The following is an 8,513-nucleotide window of genomic DNA, read 5'->3' as shown; positions in this document are numbered from 1 at the left end:
GTGAGAAGAAGAAAGGCTGAACACGTGAAGACCTCTAGAAGGGAGCAAATAAAAATGTGTTTTGAGAAAAAAATAAGATCTGGACCCTTACAAATTGCTTGGTGAATCTTAATGTCATTAGTCCCTTATATGATTCTATGACAAAGGAGGAAAACAGACTCAGTGTTACAGAGAGAACTGGCTATATTGGTTCAAGACAAAACACTAGAAAGATATTGCATATTCAGTGGACTAAAATGAAAAGAGTCAGCAATGCCTTCTAATAACTTATTGGACAGTAGAAAAAGAACTTTCTAGAACCTTATCACAGTCATTATAATTATATTAAATTAGCCTTTTGGGATGGTATCTAATAAAAGCCAGCCCACCGTCTACATTGATATGAACTGAATGTTTGTGTCCCTCCAAAGTTCATATATTGAAACCTTAGTCTCTGATGTGATGGTATTTGGAGCCTGGTCTTTGGGAGGTAATTTGGTCTTGAGGGTAGAACCCTCCTGATTAGGATTGGAGTCCTCATTAGAAAAAGATAGAGATCTCAACTTCCCCCCACAACCCAGACTGCCCTGTGAGGATAAGAAAGAAGGGGTCCATCAGTAAACTAAGAGAGACCTCATCAAGAATCAAATTGGCACCTTCATCTTAGATGCCCCAGAACTGTGAGAAATAAATTTCTGTCTTGAAGTCATCTGAGCTGTTCTCTCTTTACTAAAACTGTCCAAGCAAGGTCAACCCTGGGTCATGTCCCACCCAGGTGACAATGTTGAGCTTTATCTGAGCTCTACACTCCTGGAGAATAAGAAATCCCTCATGAAAAGGGATCACTGCAAAAACCCATCCTTCTCTATAAGACTAAGATAAGGATCATGAACAACTGCTTTTTTCATCTAGGCCTCGGCTAGACACAGTCCCTCAAATTCCCATTCTTTGTCTCACAAATAATTAGTTGAACTATTTGTGGTCACTAAAAATCAACCTGGACAAAATGCATGCTAACTTGACTTGACCAATCTGTAGTTAGCCTCCCCACCTTTCTCCAAGGCCCATGAACTCTGTCCCACCCTTAAGCAGAAGCAAACATCCAGAGCTATGCTAGCATTAGAATACAGAAGCCCCCACCTCAACACCACCAGCAGCTCCTCCCAATAATGCACCGATGAAAAATGATAGTTTATTTATCACTTAGGAAATGTTTTGCTCCATCCCAGAACCTATTTCCTCTTACTTCTTTCTAGCCCTGTACTTCTCCCTACAGAACAAAGCTGAGCCTTTATACTCAGATACTCCTGGATTATGTGGTCAATTACCATAGACTTTCTTATAAGATCCATTCTTACCCAAGTCCAGATATTTAGTTATTTGACACGTACTTTTTAAATATCTATAAATCAGCCAGCGCTTGCTTCTGTTCACCTTCAGACACTTTTTCTAAACTTACTGGCCAACACAGTTGCCTCCACTCCCCAAAGGCACTCAGGGCTCCCAACCCAGCTTCACAAGACCCTACTCACAGTGGTGGGTGAGCTGAGTAGTGGCTTGGGGCCACAGGAAAGAAGAATAAAGGGGAGGAGGAGGAGAAATGTTTGTAAAGCCAAGATTCCACTGAGCAAATCTAAATAGTTCTTGCTCCCAACAACTCTGACTTGGTTCATGGTCAAGGAAACACTGTCCACAAAGTCAGTGTCTCTGTGTCTGTCTATCTCTCTCCCTCTCTCCCTTCCCCCAAGTTGTACAGAGCTACTTCAGGCTTCAGCTTTGACCCTGGGGCCAGGACAATCTGGAATTGACATAGTCAGCTAAAATTCTGAATCCAACAATGCATGTGGTTTCCTAAAAATATGAGATTTTAGGGGCTGCAGGTACAGCCCTGAGTGGTAAAACTCGGATGTGGCATATGCGAGGGCTTGGGCTCAATCCCCTGCACACTGAAAAGATGAGGGGTTTATATTATTACCTAAATTATCCACCTTTAATTGGCTTCCCAAGTAGTTGTTTGTACAGAAGTTAGTAAAAGAATGATAGGAAGAAAGAAGGAAGGGAACAATCTGTCATAATTAAAGGCAGTAAAGAGAAATTTGAGACATATTTCAAATAACACTTCATAACTGTATCCATGAAAATAATTTGTATCTTCACCAAATGCATGTAACTATACCTATCCACAACAGATCCAATACTAAACAAATTTCAATTTATAATTGGGTTGTGGGTTTGATTCCTTATTTTGAATATAAAAGAACTCTTTACTGGTATTTCTTCAAAGGGCCATTCTAAATAAATAAGGAATAAAAGTCAGTGTAAAGGGGACTTTGAAGGAGGCCTCCCCAAGGCCCTCCTCATTCTTCCCTGGAGGCTACGCACAGCAGGGACCTCACCAAGAGCCCAGCACTCATACAAATCCTGCTCTGTCTTCCAGGATTTTGTCAAGAATCTACTTTGGGAAAGCCATTGTTCAACACTCCAGCTCCCACCAATCACTTCTCTGATCACCTGTTTCATTAACACCAGGATGACACAATTAGCCCTTAATTGTTTTTAAATTGCTTTATGTATGTCTTTTCTCTCCAGCTACCTGATAAGCTCCATGTTTCATACTTTTTCTATCTTCTGCAGTATAAACCCCTGTACTTCTATAGATGCTCAATAGAAACAGGCTGATTAATTGATTAACTGTGGGCGGCATCAGAGCTCATGAGTAATCCAACAACAAAGAAAAAAAAAACAAAATCCCCCAAGTTCACACATTACATACACATTACAATTTATCCTGCTTCTTCAGAAACAAGATTTTATTTGAGCTCATTAACAACTGAGACAGGCAATGCAGGAAATTGCACGGCAGCATGTAAGTGGGAGCCCTCATCCACCATTCCAACCTCAGTTTTTGTTTCTGTCACTGGACTGGTGAATAATAATCCCCCAAATTTACATCCATCTAAGATCTGGGATCTTACTTGGAAATGGGGTCTGTGCAATGTAATTGGCTAAGAAGAGATCATACTGGGTTAACGTAAGTCATAGATCTACTCTAATGCAGCAGGTCACACTCAGCATCTTCAAAGGACAGCCCTGTCTCCACCATGGTGTAGACCGATGGGGTCCAGAAGCCTGAGAGAATAAATGTCTGCTGTTTAAAGCCATTTCCTTTGCAGCATGCCTAACAAACAGACACCTGGCCATAAACACTTTATAATCTTGTTCTAATCAGCTTATTTTTTGTCACTGTGAGCAAAGACCCCATGAGAACAATGTAGAGGAGGAAAAGTTCATTTTGGCTCACAGTTTCAGAGGTTCCATCCATGTTGGCTGATTCTATAGCTCTGGCCCAAGATGAGGAAAAACACCATGGCAGAGGAAATCAGCTCAGGACATGCAACCAGTGAGCAGAGCCTCTGCTCATTAAGGACAAAATGTAAATCCCTAAGGCACACACCCCATGGCCTACCTCCTCCAGCCACACCATAGGTGCCTACAGTTGCCACCCACTGATTAGGCTAAGACTCTCTTGTAATCTAATCATTTCACCTCCGAAAATCCCGTCATTGTCTCACACATGAGCTTTGGGGGAGATACCCCATAATCACACCATAACAATTCTACAGATACTTCAGACTTGTTTCTTTAAAGCATGACTCATGCTGAAGAGCTTCCTTCCATCCTTCTTCACCTGGCACAGCCATATCCCTCCTAGAAGAGTCAGTTCAGTGTCACTCTCTCCAAGAAATCTTCCTGTCTCATCACACCAAGTGCAAGTGGGGACTCCTCTCCTTTGCCCAGGCATACGCCTATGGGAGCACCAACCACACTGAATAAGGTACATGGCTTATGCAACTGACTTCCCTAACTTCCGTTGGGGAGGGTTTCCATGTCCCCGAGCACTTACCAGACACTTAACAACCTGTCTCATAGAATGACATGGTAGAGTTTGGTTGCGACCCCAAAGAAAACTGTCTTTTGTTTTCTTTTTTCTTGTTTTCATTTTTATTTGTACATAATAATTATGCATAATAGTGGAATTATGCATCGTTCGTTGTTACATATTCATACATACTCATAACACAATTTGGTCAATTTCATACCCCAATTCTTCCTTCTCCCCCAACCTCTGTCCCCTTCCTCTACTCTTGTCTCTCCTTTTAGTTTAGTTTTATCTTCCTGGCTTTGTTGCAGCCACTTACAAGCTGTGTGACCAAAGCTACCTAATCTACTTAAACTACTTGATCTCTGTTTCAGTTTGTCTCTCTGTAGAGTGGGCACAGTGGCAGTTCCTACCTTATCCAGGAGTTGTGAGGATTAACTATGCTAATGCGTTTTAAGCACATGGGAAGAGCCAAACTAGTGCCAGTTTCTATTTTGACTCTGCCCAGAACAGCAGTGTTCCCTGGCTCTGGACCTAGCAACACATCAATGCCCAAAGATAAGATGTAACTTCAAGCTATATGGGAAAATTTAGGAATAGAACTTGAAGAAGCAGATTCCTAATCTCAGAGCTGAGCAATTTGAACAACTCAAAGTATTTCTTTGGTCTTTATTTTTATTTTTATAATAAAAGGGGTCTAGATGAGACTGATTCTTCCCATCCTGGAATCTAAGGTGGTTAGGAGACAGAAACTATGCTGAATGTTTCAGATCTAAAGAAAAGCATACAAACATTAGGAGCAATATACCTAATCATGCTAAAAAATGTTAAGTTTCTCCACTTTTAGAGAGAATTATATTAACTCCATGTAGAAACACCATTTACTCAATAGTGACTAGCAATTCTGATCGGCAGTTAATTGTGTCTTACCAGAATTTTTTAAAAATGTAAAGCTAAATCACCTTTTTACTTGAAAGTGTTATTTCCCAAACAGGTAATTTTTCCCCCAAATTATGTGATCCACAGAGAAGAAGATATTAAAAGGGGTCATTGGTGAAAAACTGAGGATTGCAGGGGACAAGATGATCTCTAAAGTCCTTTTCAGCTCTAACACTCAGGGGATTACTGAAAATGTCTCTAAGGCAATCAACTATAACAATTTATTTCACATTTAATTTTACTCTGGGGCCTCAAGGGGAAATTGTCTTGCTCTAAAGTTTCAGGGGAAAAAAATTAAAGATCCAAATGAGAGTTCTAAATGGAGGTAGCATTTAAAAACTGGAAATGCCAAAACAGGAGACGGAAATTATTTTCATTTTTAAGGAAAAAAATGACACCAACAATAAAAAAAAATGGCCAAAGGATCTGAAGTAGAAATGGAATTGGCCCGATAGACCATGGGAACAATAATAGGCACCTCTCTTCCATTCTGAGTAAATTTGGAGTTCCTGGGTACTCCCAGAGGCCTATGAATGATGGGTGGGCTGGCCCAGGTATGGTCAGCCTGTAGAAAATCAGAAACAATTTTTCTCTCTTCTCAGAAAACACTCACTTTGTTGGGAATTCAGGGCAGATGTGGAAGCTGTTCTCATTGAAATCACACTGGGATGCAAACCTGCCACAGCCCCTAGGAAGCAGGAGGGTGAGTAGGACTAGAGAAGCAAGCAGAAGAAACTTGGATTCTTTGGAGAACCTGGGGCTGGTGAAAAGAGCACAGCAATAAAATGCACATGTAAAGTACTATGAAAACAAAGGACTAAACAATGTGAGTAATTTTATATGAGCCTTATGATAAACCTGAATGTTGGATGTTATTATTAGTCCCATCTTGCAGCACTGTGGAACTGAACAAGGACTACCCAATGAGAAGAAGCAGAGGATATCTCTTTGGAGCTTCCTATGTTGAAGATGTCAGCTGCCAGCCCATGAATTTGTAGGAGACTCAAGGGCAAAGAGAGTGGAAAAGCTTTGTAGCAGTAAACAGGGACACCTTCAGGGAGGGTCTGATCAGACCCTGTCAGCATGGGGAAGCTACAGGAGGAGTAAGTAGAAGCAAGGTATCCTGTGTTATTGTTCAAGGGTGCATACTTGATTTCCTCCAGTTGGTCCTATGTTGGAAGCAGGGACAAAAATTAAAGTTGCCATCATTAATTAAATCCTATCTGTTTGGAACCTATTGTCACAGGGGTTATTGCTTAGCATCCTAGTTTATTACTAGAGATGGTGGTCTGACTTAGAGCAGGCTGCCTCCTGCACTGGTTGCTCTAGAAAATGGGTTGGTTATCTGGACTGGTTATGGCAGATTGGAAATCAGAGTTCTATTTGTAAATGGCCTAGCGGTGGCCCTTTTATGTAGTCAGAATGTCAATTCTTCAATATGAGTCTGTATAAAACAAAGTTGGTCCAAATAATTACAATGCATAACCTCACAGCACTGGAGAGGGACTGGAAACAGTTCCTGAACTGTATCCAATATATCAAAATGCATAATAGAAATGATATACTCACCTGGGAAACGTAAACAGTGTAACAAAAACATCAACCACATCTTTCAAAAAGTAAGATTCTCTTACTGCTTTTTCTGTCAACTGATTTGCTTTCACACTATGATTAATAAGTTAGGAAAGTGATTTAATAAATAAATCATGGGTAGATAAAAGTTTTCAAAACCCAGGATACATCAAAGGGAAAAGTTTTCAAAGGGCTCTTTGGTAAGGAGTACTTGTGAAAGCTTCTTTACTCCCAAATATAAGCATCTTCTCTTCCACAAATGGGTACAGGGTTACAGGCAGGAACCAAGCCCAAGGGGGCAATCATAGATGTGCAAAGAGTGGCAAAGACAGTGTCCTCAAGTCTATAAAATACCAGGTGGAGACCCTGTGGCTCCTTTACATTTGGAGTCCTTCCTGGAAGCTCAAATATAAGCAACACATTTCAGATTAGAATGTGAGTTGTCAGAAAATGACCTGTATCTGGACCTGTATTGTCAAGTAGCCCAGAATTGCATCATTGCTGAACATTATGATTAGACACTAAATAGTTATTGAATGGCAGGATCCAGATGCCACTGACTATCAGATAACTTTGAGGAAGAAAAAAATAATTTTTTCTACCTTCTAATAAATCCTCTTTTAATGGAAAGCATGATCCTACCACAGAGACAGGATTCTGAGATTTCAGGAAAGCTGGTGTATCTACTCTCTTGCAGTTTATCAAGCTTTTTTGTTTGGGTTTGGTTTGGTTTGGTGGTTTTTTGTTTGTTTTTAGAAATACATCTGAGAAATCAGTAACCCTCCTCCTCATCCTTAATGCCCTCCTCCATCTGGTAAAACCCATTCACACATAAGGATGGCAGCAACTGTCAATTCTTCAGCATTGCAGTGTTGGGGATTGAACTCAAGACCTAGCTCGTGATAGGTAAGCACTTACAGCTGTGCTACATCCCCACCCTACAGGCTTAGCATGATTATTCACTTGCTTTTTGTCTCCATGGCTCTTTGTGCAGACTGTTAATTAGTACTTACACTGTGAGATCATAGCTACTTTTGATACAATGTTAATCTCCTTCCCTAGACTATGAATTTCTTTAAGGCAACTCTGTGTCTTATTTACCTGTTTCTTCATTGCATAGTGCACCTCACATTTACCATTTCATTTAAAGACATAAAAGCCCAGTGAGGAAAATATGATTATTATAGGCAGATTGAGGAAACTAAAGGCTCCAAGGATCAATTATTTGCCCAAGGTGCCCAAGCTAAGAGTGGAGTGAGATTCAGTCCTAACTCAGCAGCTGAGGAGTTTTCACGACATCATTGCCTCCAATGAGCTCTAAATGCTATTTCACGCTGACGCTAAAAGCAGCTTCACAGTGTTCCAGATGAGTCTGTGTATGAACAGCTCATTTTGTGACGCTGAGAGGCGTGCTTGGAATTTGTTAAAAACACCAGCCCTGATGTTCATCTCCTGACCTTTGGTTACATACAATTCTCTTCTTCTTCTTTTTTAAATTTTATTTTCTCCTCTCAAAAATCCTCAAGTCCATGTTTTGTAAACTTTCTTCAATGGTCCTATATTAATTCTTAATGGGAAAACAGGACGTGCATCTATGAAACAGGATCACAAGTGCAATTGATAGCAAGGGATAACAGTTCTTTGGCTGCAGCCTCCTCCATACTCAAAGGGTAAGGAATTTTTGTGTTTAATCCACAGTGTTTATCATGAAGGGCCTCTGCAGCTGGTACATATGAATATTCCACTCATTAGGAAAAATAACCCCTGGGAGGAAGGAATGTTTATTTCATCAGTCTTTGCCTTAGCCTTACTGAAATAAACCCTTTGCTCTGACTTTATACCCTCAAAGCAACTTTCTAATTGTCATTTGTCAAAGCCCGAGTATTTTATTTGCAAGATATGTACAGTCTTCATTATAAATTAACAAACTGACATTCTGTTCTACACAGCAGAGGAAAAACAAAACATGTAAAAAGCAAGCATCTAATATTTCTGACAGGTTTGCCCCTTAGGTCTTGTTTTCCCAACACCTTGAACTTCATGCCCTGTCTCTCATCACACAGCCTTGGTCTGTCCCAGGACCTCTGCACCTTTTGCCTCTCTGTGGACTTAGTGCAATGTCATCAGAAAGTCCTCCAAAGTT

The sequence above is a fragment of the Ictidomys tridecemlineatus genome, chromosome 14, assembly GCF_052094955.1.
Source record: "Ictidomys tridecemlineatus isolate mIctTri1 chromosome 14, mIctTri1.hap1, whole genome shotgun sequence".
In the NCBI taxonomy this organism is placed as follows: Eukaryota; Metazoa; Chordata; class Mammalia; order Rodentia; family Sciuridae; genus Ictidomys; species Ictidomys tridecemlineatus.
The sequence above is the reverse complement of the archived record's forward strand: the minus strand, read 5'-3'. Positions refer to the sequence as shown.